Source organism: Sus scrofa, chromosome 11 (assembly GCF_054392235.1).
Source record: "Sus scrofa isolate SSC_HxYL_T2T_F1_AM1 chromosome 11, Sscrofa_HxYL_maternal_Yorkshire_Landrace_v2.0, whole genome shotgun sequence".
Taxonomy (NCBI): Eukaryota; Metazoa; Chordata; class Mammalia; order Artiodactyla; family Suidae; genus Sus; species Sus scrofa.
The window spans coordinates 81,740,311-81,753,292 of record NC_139393.1 but is presented as its reverse complement, the minus strand read 5'-3'; the positions used below and the strand labels follow the sequence as shown (position 1 = coordinate 81,753,292).

Here is a 12,982-nt window from a genome sequence, read left to right as displayed (position 1 = left end):
AACTTCCACAGGCCGCGGGTGCGGTCCTGAAAAGAAAAAGACAAAAGACAAAAAAAAAAAAAAAAAAAAAAAAACCAAAAAACAAAACACCCGCACAAAATAATGGCACAATAAATCTAGCTATGGAAATGTGTAACTGTATTATACCCAATGATTAAGACATTCTCAAACTTCTAATCTTCAAATGAAACATAGTGAGCCAATTGCTGTCTGCAAGAGACACTGTTAAAACCCAAATTCAGGAAGTTTGTAAATTAAGGAATTGAGAAAGATACTTCAGAAAAATGTAAGCCAAAGAAAATCAAGTTAGGTTTTATTTTATTTTATTGTTTTTAATTTTTTTTTTTTTTTTTTTTTTTGCTTTATAGGGCCACACCTGTGGCATATGGAAGTTCTCAGGCTAGGGGTCCAATTGGAGCTACAGCCACCAGCCTACGCTATAGCCACAGCAACACGGGATCCAAGCCATGTCTGCAAGCTATACCACAACTCATGGCAACGCCAGATCCTTAACCCACTGAGCGAGGGCAGAGATCGAACCTGCAACCTCATGCATGGATAGTAGTCGGATTTGTTTCTGCTGCACCAGGACGGGAACTCCGGAGTTAGCGATTTTGATATCACACAAAATAGAAATTCAAGGTAAACATTCTGTAACTGACAGTAGTAGATCTTAGAATTTTATTCTTATAAACATTTATTGACCTAACGATATTGCTTCACAATATGTAAAGGACCAACAAAAAGAAGAATGAGAGAATTCAAAAAATTAGTTAGTCCTGCTCATAGGGAAAGGAAAGTATATTAATTTTATGGGGATCCTTACATTATGTATAAGCCCAGTAAAAACCTGAGTATTTGACAACCTACCCTATTGGTGAGACATGGGGAAGTATGGGTGCTCGCATACTGCAGGCGGAAAGGCAAAGTCCTTCAACACCTGAGCAGAGGAAGTGGGCTCTATGCAGACAAGTTCCATATAAATTAACCCTTTGGCCCAACAGTTCCAATTCTTAAAATGTACCTTGAAGATACATGGATGAGTAATATCCCATTGTGTATATGTACCACATCTTCTTTATCTACTCCTCTCTTGATGGACAGTTAGGTTGTTTCCATGTCTTGGCTAGAAATTACCATGCTAAGTGAAGTGAGTCAGCCCGTGAGTGAGACACCAGCGTCATATGCTATCACTTATATGTGGAATCTAAAAAAAAAGGTACAACGAACTTCTTTACAGAACAGATACTGACTCACAGAATTTGAAAAACTTATGGTTTCCAAAGGAGACAGGTTGGGGGGCGGGGAGGTGGGCTGGGGGTTTGGGATGGAAATGCTTTAAAATTGGGTTGTGATGATCATTGTACAACTATAACTGTAATAAAATTCATTGACTTAAAAAAAGATACATGGACAAAAATACACAATGAAATTTATACAGGATATTTTTCGGTATTTATTTCCAAAAGCAAAAGATTAGAAACAACGCAAATAACCATCAACAGGAGACTGGCTGAAAATCTTTGATACAGCCACAAGCTGGGGTACTCACAGCCGGAACTATAAAAAGACTAAAGAGGAGTTCTCTGATGGCACAGCGGGTTAAGGATCCAGTGTTGTCACCGCTGTGGCTCTGGTTACAGCTCTGGCATGGGTTTGATCCCTGGGCCTGGGAACTTCTGCAGGCCATGGGCATGGCCAAAAATGAACGAATGAATGAATAAATAAACTAAAGAGAAACTATTGCGATATGGACCTCCAGGCTACACTGCTTTTAAAAAGAAGCAAAGTAGAAATAATGGCTGCTTTAAACTCTTGACTAAATAAGGGCGAGGAGCAAGTTTTTTCCAAAAGAAACAACATAAGGATAAATAATAAATTTTGAAATTTTTTTCAAAAGAAATGATATAAGGATAAACAATAATAAATAAGGATAAATAAAATAGAAGGACAAAAGTGAATTTTCTTAGCAAACAAAATAAAATGGGAAGTCAAAAATTTCATAATATTGGAGTTCCTGTCATGGCTCAGTGGTTAACAAAGCCGACTAGTATCCATGAGGATGCAGGTTCGATCCCTGGCCTCAATCAGTGGGTTAAGGATCCAGCGTTGCTGCAAGCTGTGGTGTAGGTTGCAGACACGGCTTGGATTCCTGCTTTGCTGTGGCTGTGGCGTAGGCCAGCAGCTGTAGCTCTGATTCGACCCCTAGCCTGTGAACCTCCACATGCTGTGGACACGGCCCTAAAAAGACAAAAGACAAAAAAAAATATTGTAATATTAAAAGAATGTATATTATACACGACTGGGTCACTTTGTTGTACAGCAGAAATTGGCACAACAATGTAAATCAACTATACTTTGATTAAAAATGTGAAAAAACCAAAGGAACTATCAGGACGATTTTATGATGTATTTTGCTCTCAAAAATGATGTGCATTTTGCAGACCAGAAGCAGTGAGCTTAGAGGTACTGATGGCACTGAACCTGTGGTCTCTAAAAACAAGTCCCACGAAGCCTTGGGCACACAGAGCCAATGCCAGGGCTGAGGCAGGAAGTTCCTAAAGTAAGTCTTTCTTGCATAAAGTTCTGGTTATGCCAGCAAGTAAGGAAACTATCCAGGACTAACAGAACCCTCTTAAAAGGACACAGGGCTCCCTGAAGGTGCAATCCACTAGCCTAATACTGAGGGGTGGGGGACATGGGGTGATTTAAGCAATAAAAAGAATAATGATAAACAATAGATGGAAAGGCTTGAAGCATATGAAAGCCCATGGGTTCTCGATAGAAAAATACACACATTGGTCACCACTGGAGGTTGCTAAGATACCAGCTCATGATTGCAAAAATTGATAAAGGCAAGAAAATTACACATTCATCCTGAATTTTTTTTTACCGACACTATTTCAGGGTAAAAAAATGGTTGCTGAGGGATATTTCTTCTTTATGGGAGAATTATAGCTAATATATGCTGAAGGAATAAAAGAATTCTAAAATCACCATTTTGCCATTTCTTCTTTTCTAGGGCCGCTCCCGTGACATACAGAGGTTCCCAGGCTAGGGGTCTAATCAGAGCTGTAGCTGCAGGCCTATGCCAGAGCCACAGCAACGCAGGATCTGAGCCGAGTCGGTGACTTACACCACAGTTCATGGCAACGCCGGATCCTTAACCCACTGAGCAAGGCCAGGGATCGAACCTGCAACCTCATGGTTCCTAGTCAGATTCGTTAACCACTGAGCCACCATGGGAACTCCACCATTTTGCCATTTCTAATGAAATAATAAATTTCAGCAATAATGACCCAAGACCTCTGACCTTAAGTTTAGTAAAATTAGAAATCAATAAACAAAAAAAGAACTAACCAAGATTCCAGATATCCAGAAACTAAATAGATGATGGCTAAATGAGTTCTGAGTTAAAGAGTAAATTACGTGGGAAATTATGGAACCTTTGAACTGAGAAATAAAATGCTACTGTCAAAATATATGTAACACAACTAAAATAGCATATAGCTTATGATAAATTATTTGGTGAACAAGAAAGCTGGAAAATAAATAGCAAAGCTTTCAACTTAAGAAGTTGAAAAAGAGCAAGAGAATAAATTCAAAGAAACAAGATGAAAAGCAAAAGTGTAGGTATGAGGATAAATCAACGAAATAGAGAATTACAATGAACCCAAGAATGAGGATGTCCCATGAATTAAGGAACATGAATCACTCAACTTTCTGCACTTGAAGTCTAAATAAAAAACAAATGCTTACGCCAAACAGACAGACCTTGTAAAGAAATAAAATTTAGACCTCAGGACGACCTTTAGATGTAGCATAGCCCAGCAGTACTCTTCCAGTTTTTGCTTTTAGCTCCTTTCATATACAGGCATACCTCAGATACGCTGCAGGTTCAGATCCAGACCCCTGCCATGATAGAGTCAACACTGCAGTAAAGTGAGTCACAGAATCTTTTGGTTTCCCAGTGCACATAAAAGTGATGTTTACACTGTCTTGTATCCTATTAAGTGTGCAACAGCATTATGTCTAAAATAACAATGTGAACACCTTAATTTAAAAACACTCTATTGCTAAAAAGAAAAAAATACCAACCATCATCTGAGACTTTAGCAAGTCATAGTCTTTGTTGTATGTGGAGGGCTTGCCATATTGCAAGAATTACCAAACTGTGATACGGAAACACGAAGTGAGCAAATGCAGTTGGAAAAATGGTCCCGTAGGCTTGCTCGAGTCCGGGGGTTGCCCCAAACCTTCCACTTGTGAAAACCTCAGCATCTGTAATCTGAAATGCACTGCACTAAAATGCGGTGTGACTGTATATTGAATGCTGTGGGTTAGATGCGATGAGAAGCCTGAAGAAACCACCCAACCAGACCACCCTCGCTTCAGATCTCGGCTGCAGGCTCAGGGACCACCTTCACTTCGGACCAGGGGACCCAGGGTCTCCAGCCCCACTCCCAGGTTCAGCACTTCACTAGAAAGACGCATGGAACCCATGGACGCCTCACCCACTCAGGGCCATGCTGATTGCAGGCAAAAGGCGCAACGAGAACCAGGCCAAGGAGGAGACACCGAGGGTAGAAACGGGGTACGTCTCCATCCCGGTGCCCACGTGGATGAGGGGCTCAGGGAGTCTGCACCCAGGGAAGCTCACCAGAGTTCTGGTGCCAGTGCGGGTGCGAGGGCTCAGGCCCATCCTGCCCTTATGGCTGACCTGCACTCCCCAGCCCCTCCTGGATATTCGGGCTTAATGCCTCTTTGCTTCTGCTTCTCCAAAGATGGAAATAAATGCTGAGTAGTCCCCCAAAGCCCCCATCGTAAGTCACATTGTTAGACAGTCTGGTGGCCAAAATCCCAGGCAAACAAAGATACTCCCATGAGGCAGGACATTCCAGGAGCTTGGGGAGAATCTCCTATAAGTCAAGGGCAAAGGGCAGACCTCTCCTTAGGTACCATCCATCCTTTACTCCACTCTGAACATGAAGCTGAGGGGGGTCAGACAGAGAATCCATGTTTTCCAAAAGCTTCCTGGGTGAGCCTGATGAATCAGATTTGGAAACCACTGACGTAGCTTAAAATTACGGTAAAAAATGGAGTTTCCATTGTGACTCAGCAGGTTAAGAACCTGAAAGAGTGTCCCTGAGGATGTGGGTTTGATCCCTGGCCTCACTCAGTGGGTTAAGGATCTGGCATTGCCGTGACTGAGGTGTAGGTCACAGAGGTGGCTCGGATCTGGCATCATTGTGGCTGTGGTGTAGGCTGGCAGCTGCAGCTCCGATTCAGCCCCTAACCTGGGAACCTCCATATGCCACAGGTGCAGGTAAAAAGAAAAAAATATACATATAGTGCAAAGAAAAACCTTATTTAGAGATGAAAATCCAAAGACCCAAGATACTATGTGTGATCTTTGCTCACACAGGGAGTAAGAGTCTAGAGTAAGTCTAGAAGTGGGGAAGGTGAGCTAGCTGTGGAGGGTCTGGGTGTCCACAAGGCACCCTGCCACCAGCTCTCCTCCACTGTCTGCATCCACAAGTGACTTCCGCTCCAAGTTTCATAATAGAAACACCAATGAAGCTTTCCCTTTGGAGACGGGAAAAACACAGAAACGGTGCAAAGTCGCATCTCATTAAGTCATCCCCTCACGGAGCAATCCACAAGATAAGGATGGTTTGCTACAGTCTTTTGACATTACAGCAGTTGAAAGGATTTGGAAAGAAAATGAGGGGGAGCTTGTGGCCGGTGCGACCACACGGCGAATGGGCTTGGTGCAGATCGCTGGTCCTCAAACCACTGGCACCACCCTCTTTTATTCTCTGATAGGAGAAGGCTGAAGATGAGTCTCTATTTAAACTTATTTAAAGTTGCTTGCTGTAGGGTTGAGAAAGTATGGGTATTCATTCAGAAGAGCAGCAAGAATTAAACATGCAAAAATTAATAGTTGAGGTTATTAACCTTTTGCTAAAAATGCAGCGTGACTAGACAGAAAGAACCATGCGCTTCCTCTTTGAAGTGGTAGCAAACCATAACGACCTCGTGCTCTGGACACGTGTTTACAAGGGCCTATCATTTACATCCTTTGCCATCATTCTGGCTAATCTGTCTTCAGACTTGAAGGGTCAGCAAATTGCAGCTTGGGGGCTCAAGCTGATCCACCATTAGAGCTAAGAATGATCTTTACGTTTTTTAATTGCTTAAAAAATCAAAGGATGAATATTTTGTGACATGTGAACATTTATAGAATTCAAATTCCAAGGCACACCAGTAAAGTTTTCTAGGCGATCGGCCACTCACCATGATCTACACAGTGTCTACAACTGGCTTTGAGTTACTACGATAGAGCTGAGTAGTGGAAACAGAGTGTGAGCCACAGAGCCTGAAATAGTTACTTTCTAGTCCTTTACAGGAAAGGATTGTCAACTCCGCATTGAGTGCTTTTGTGGAGTTCCCGCTGTGGCTCAGTGGAAACAAATCTGACTAGCATCCACGAGGATGTGGGTTGGATCCCTGGCCTCATTCAGTAGGTTAAGGATCCGACGTTTGCCATGAGCTGTGGTGTAGGTCACAGACGCAGCCCGGATCCCGAGTTGCTGTGGCTGTGGTGTAGGCCAGCAGCTATAGCTCCGATTTGACACCTAGGCTGTGACCCTCCATATGCTGTAGGTGCAGCCCTAAAAAGATTAAAATAAAGAAAAAGAGTGTTTTGTGAATGGGGTCAGGGAAAGGGAAGGATTTTTGAAAAAAATGCAAATGCATGTTCCCCGGTTCCATTCCAGGGGTTCTGATTGTGTCAGTCTATGGCCAGGAACCTACATCTTTAATAAACATCCTGGCGATACTGTGGCAAAAGGTCCTAAGATCACTACGTGAGAAACATTTAAAAATTCAGATGTGAATACATATCACCTGTGGATACTTCCTCCTGGGCAAATAAATATTCTTTATCCCTCTAGGCTATTAAGGGGAATCGGTAAATTTAAATAATACACTATAAATAGATGTTAAAAATATTTAAATATTCCTATTTGCTAAGCCTAGGGGTGCCTTTGTACCTTTTTCAAAAATAAATTTACTTCCTACATACACTCGGGGAAAAAAAGAAATCGTTCTTTCCAAATAACATTTGTCAGAAATAATAATTCTCTCCTTTCCCAATCTAGCTCAAATTGAAGTGTTTGACTAAAAAGAACAGAACTAAGAATAAGATGTGAGGGAAAAGAAATATTTCCATAACAATATGTGTGGACACTAACCCTACCCAGGAGGCAGGCATGGCAGAAAAATGCTGTATTTAAGGATACAAAACACTTTCCGTTTCAAGTCTCAATTTTAAGATATTTGTAGGTTTTCACAATTTTTCTTCAAGGATAAAATTTCTGAGATTATGCCTGTGAACATTGAGAGATCTATGGTTACCAGCAAATGGTTCTTTATCTGTTTCTTAACAGATAACAGGCGATGTGTAGAGAGTATGTATTCACAAGCCGAAAGGAAAAAGAAGTTGAAATGTCAAATTGGAAACTTTAAAAATTCACCCTAAAGTGAGTCTCAGTACATTTATGACAGATGTGGAAAAAGTTCTAATGAAACAAATATGACACATTTAAAGAATATTAATGAGTTGAATTGTGATTGAATTGTGATTCAGCCAATTGAGTTGTTTTTCCATTAATGGCCAATCACAGTCATTAAGTTTTTGTATCTTAACTCCCTTGGGACATTTTGATGTCTTGATTCTCCATGCAAAGCCTGTGGCCCACTACGGAACGTTGTCCCACCCAGTTCTTCTAAGGAACCAGCCCTCTCCGAGCAGAGGGTGTATCCAACAGGAGCGTCAAGCCACATACAAACACATTTGAAGACTTGGAATGTTCTGACTCCTCCCTCAATTCACTGACACCCTTGCTCTCTGCCGCAGCTCGTCTCCTCGTCTCCTCAGCTTTACTCCTTCAACTCCACGTAGACCAACCTTCTCTGGCCCCCATCCTTTTCTTTCTCTCTTAGCACTGCTCTACTTCTGCCCCCAGACATCTACATGTTCAGAAGAAATTCTCGTGATAACATTAAGGGCTCTGGATGACTTTCTCATCAGTGCTGGTTACAGATAAGGTCCCTTGAGGAGACTCTGTAACTATGCTTCTCAGCCTTTCAACTCAAGCACATGAAAAATCAAAGAAGCACGAACGCACGTCCACAGGAAGTGCGGGATACACCCCAACCAGCCTGCAAGTGCTGGCTAGTATAGGTTGACCATGGGACTGGTACCCACATAGACAAATGTGGTGCCATTTTGCAGATGTAAACCTGGAAGATATGAGGCACCTATTGTGTACTCGCTCTATGCTGGGCAACATCCTGGTTGGCTATTTGCTTTTCTGATCAATAATAAAGCGTATTGCACACTTATATGTGACAACTCCCTTAAACGGATCGTCCTCTGACTTCTAAGGCCAACCCAGCAAGGTAGATGCTATTGTAAAGAGTGAACTTACAGAGCAGAGCGGCAGAGTCAGGGTTTAAATCCAAGTTGATCTGTCTTCAAAGTGCATACTGTTAACCAGATATATGGTTTATGATCTAACCTCGGAGCAGCCAAAGTATGTTGCTGGGCTTTAAAGAGGCAACAAAAGTGAGGAAAGGAGGCTTTGTCCCCATACACTATTAGGTTGTATTCTGAAATCTTTCTGTAGCAGTAAAAAAAAAAAAAAAAAAACAAAACTTAAAAAACTCAGTGTTGGGTGGGGGAATGTGCTTGGGTTATGGGATGGAAATCCTGTGAAATGGGATTGTTATGATCATTATACAACTACAGATGTGATAAATTCATTTGAGTAATAAAAAAAAAACAACTCAGTGTTTGGTTTCTCGTCACATACTTACTTTTCTCCTTCATTCAACTACTGCTTCAAAATGTATGATAGGAGTTCCCATCGTGGCTCAGTGATTAATGAACCTGCCTAGTATCTATGAGGCAATGGGTTCGATCCCTGGCCTCTACCAGTGGGTTAAGGATCCGGCGTTTCGGTGAGCTGTGGTGTAGGTCACAGACGCGGCTCGGAGGCTCGGATCCAGCGTTGCCACGGCTGTGGTGTAGGCTGGCGGCTACAACTCCAATTCGACCCCTAGCCTGGAAACCTCCATATGCTTCAGGTGTGGCCCTAAAATGAAAAAAGGCCAAAAAAGAAAAAAAGTATGATAAGGTACTGAACTCTACTCAATATTCTTTAATAACTTATATGGGAAAAGAAACTGAATAAGAAAGAATATATATAACTGATTCTGTTTGCTGTACACCTGAAACTAACACAACATTGTAAATCAACTCTACTCCAATATAAAATAAAAATTAAATTAAATCGAAAAAAAGTAATTTTGACCATCGTTTTTCTCCTCTGGGGCCCAGATACTAAGTGTTTATTAATGGGAAAAATACCTTAATCTGGATGTTTAAATTAAGGCTAAAAAACATATTACATTTAAAAAATGGAATGAGTCTTATACAGAATTTTTTGAAAAAACAAAACCAAACTTCTTATTTAAAATTGATTTTGTGTGTGTGTGTGTGTATTTTAATTGAAGTATAGTTAATTTACAAGGCTATGTTAGTTTTTGGTACACAATAAAGTGATTCATATATCTATATATACATACATATATATATTCTTTTTCATACTCTTTTCCATTATAGTTTATTATAAGATATTGAGTATAGTTGACTATACAGTAAGACCTTATTGTTCACCTTTTTTAGATATAGTGGTTTATATCTGCTAATCCCGAAAAACAATTTATTTTTAATGGATGCCTTCCATGTCTTTAATTAAGCAAACAGAAAGCAGAACGTCAGGCTGACAAAGGAAGGCACTAGTTCCTTGATCCATCCTGCTACTAGCAGCCTTGCTCCCCTGAGCCTTGGACCATTTTTATACATTTTATGGGTTTAATTTTTCCGCTGGATAACTTTGTATCACTAAGTAATATGACCACACCAATGCCTGAGGCATCGCTTTTGGGCATTACCAGTGGACCTCCACTTGGTGAGGGAAGGTGGACATAAGTCGGATCCAAGCCAAGCCTGGTTCCGCAGACCCAGCTGGTCAACAGCAAACCCGCTGAAACTAAAAGCCAGTTTTGAAACCAAGGGAAGGATGTGGCTTCAGTAACCAACTGTTATTTGTATTGTCTTCGAAACTAAGAACGTGACCTCTGGCCTCTCGGAAGAATGGATCCATCTCGCGGTCCTTAGGGTGGTGGCGGCCAAGATAACCAGAGGTTCTCACTGCAATCCTTTGGCTCTCTACTTTGTTTTCACTCGCCTCTTCTGCTTGGCTGACTGGATAATCCCGGACTCTTTAAATTCCAGGGCTCTGTGTGAGCTGGCTAAGAAACCCAACACCAGGGCAAAGGCTCCAGGAAGTCGTCTTAAGGAATAAGCATGTTTTGTAAACAGACAATCAGCATTGGATTGAATGTACCTACTCAGAAGCCCCTCCTTGTTTGTGTTCACTAATGGTCTTCAGGATTTGAACCAAGCTTTCAGCTTCAACCTCAGGGTAGCCGACGTTAGGCACAGCCTAGCAACTACATGGCGTTATTTTCTTCATTTACGAGTCCTAAACTTCTTCAAATAAAAGGCGTAGCCTTTTGTCTATATGAACTTATTTAAGAATAATCCTAGCTGTCTTTAACAAGAGAGGCACTAAAAAGAGCATGGTTTTGGAAATAGAACTAGACAAAGAGAAGTGTGGATGGATGTGAACTAAAATAGCTGGGTCTGCTGAGTAGTTCCCAGGATTTATTCTTGGAAACCTTGGGATTATTTATATGATCCTAAAATATTCTCAACAGTCTCGAGATATGGCAAAGCCTAAATAGTTTTGATTTGAAAACCAACATAATTAGATTTTTACCCTGGCATATTTTATAACACAGTTTAGGCAGGAAGAACAAGAATGAATATATGAAATGACCTGTCTGCCCACATTCAAGCAAATGTGGATTCAGTGGCCCAGGTTTATGGAGACTTGCATATGTGATAATGACACCTTCCCACACCCCCATTTTTTTTCTTTCTTTTTTTTGGTACCTGTGGCATGTGGAAGTTCCTGGGCCAGGGACTGAACTCAAGCTGCTGCAGGGAGAATGCCAGAACATTAACCCACTGCACCACTAAAGAACTCTACGACCCCCCAATATTTTAAATGATAGTGAACCTTTGGCTCTCTGATCATTAACATTCTGTTTCATATTATGAGAACCTACAGGTCCTGGCATTTGAGACAAGACAGGACATGGGAGTCTTGAAGGAAACTTGGCTTCTGTTCTCCTTCATTTCCCCAACCCCGTCTGCAAAAAAATCATCGCGGTCTACCCCAAATGCGATGCAAAAACGTCGTTATTGCAGAATCAGAAAAACTTCCTGAATGCTGATTCATGTATACATTTTCCCACCGAAGAAGTCATTAACAAGCATCTGTGTGTGTCCAGTTGTGACAGCAGGTGTACAAATCTGTGATAGAACAGCTAGCCCAGAGCCAAGAACCGGTGGAGAAAGGAATTCAAAAATAAGAAGGAAAAGGGATCTCAGTTCAGGCAACAAGGACTTTGTTAAGAGGAAAACAGAATAATTTCCAATTAACTAATTGAATTTGGAAGACAGTCTGCTTTTCTCAAACAGAGCAAAGTCTTCAGCTGTAATTTGAACATTATTGCCAGACGTGTTTATATTTTTCCTTCTGTGATTTTTCAGCCCGTGTCCGAGGGTGGAGGAAGTGGTAGAGAAGTCACCATGATGAGCCAGGAGTTGATTCCTACACTCTTGACAAAGAATTTTTGATAGAAAAGTTTCTGTCTGTGTTGTCAATAGAGCAGCCATCTCATGGGTGTTCTCTCAGGATACCCGTTCTAAACTTAAACCGAGCTTGGTTTAAGGCTGAATTTGCTTAGCTGAACATCCTTTCTGTTCTAATTTATTTATTTCAAAAATTAATTAACTGGTTTATTTTTTGCTTTTTAGGGCTGCATGTGCAGCATAGGGAGGTTCCAAGGCTAGAGGTTAAACTGGAGCTGGAGCTGCCAGCCTGCACCACAGCCACAGCAACACCACATCCTTAACCCACTGAGCGGGGCCAGGGATCGAACCCGAAACCTCATGGATACTAGTTGGGTTTGTAACCCACTGAGCCACAGTAGGCACTCCTTTTTCTGTTTTTTAGAATACTCTTTCAATGGGAGGAATAAGAGAGAATTCAAGAGGAAGTAACGCCACAGGTTTCAACCTTGTGGACACCTGTTGCAGATGATAGCAGAACAGACTTAAAGGACCAGGTCCTCCCTGATTAAGGGCTTTTACACTGAGAAGCTTCTCAGAAACCCTGAAGGCTGGTCCTCACTCTGCTGTCTGAAGTGTGTTAACCATCCTAGAAAACTCTATTTTCTAAATAACAGTAGCCTGTTTCAGAAGGAGGTTGTTGAGCTCTCTGATTTTAAATGATAGACAAAAAAAAAAAAAGACTTTTCTTTTCCTTACAGACTTCCTTCCAGAGCCTGAGCACAGGGTAAATCCTTATCAGTCAGGGTGGTGCTTATTTTCAGAAGCACTGCATGCTCCATGGGTTTGAACTCAGGCATTTATCTTAGCAGTTAACAAATGCCATCAAGTTAATTTCCTGCTTACACTCCTAAATCACCAACAACTAAAAGTAGAAAACCTATTATCAGACGTACGCTATGATTTAGAAAGCGTTTACCTAGAAGGATCTGATAGAGAAAAGAAAGTTGGATTTTTTTTTTTTTTTTTTAATGGAAGACTACTTAAATCTTGTTGGTGCCCCTGAGGGCTGCTTGACCTTGAGAAAGTCACCTCGACCTTCAGAAGCCCGGTGTCTCTTCTTCCCAGTGAGAATAGTAACATCCCTCCCACCCGGTGGCTGCAAACTTTATGGGAGTTTAAGCAAATAAAGGCTGAGGGGGGGCTGTT

At 41.4% G+C, this 12,982-nt stretch overlaps 1 long non-coding RNA gene across 11 annotated transcripts in view; it reads right to left on the bottom strand.

Moving 5' to 3' along the window:
* LOC110255853 (uncharacterized) overlaps positions 1–12,982 on the bottom strand; it is a 386,752-nt gene that overhangs the window by 123,938 nt on the left and 249,832 nt on the right. The window lies entirely within an intron of this gene.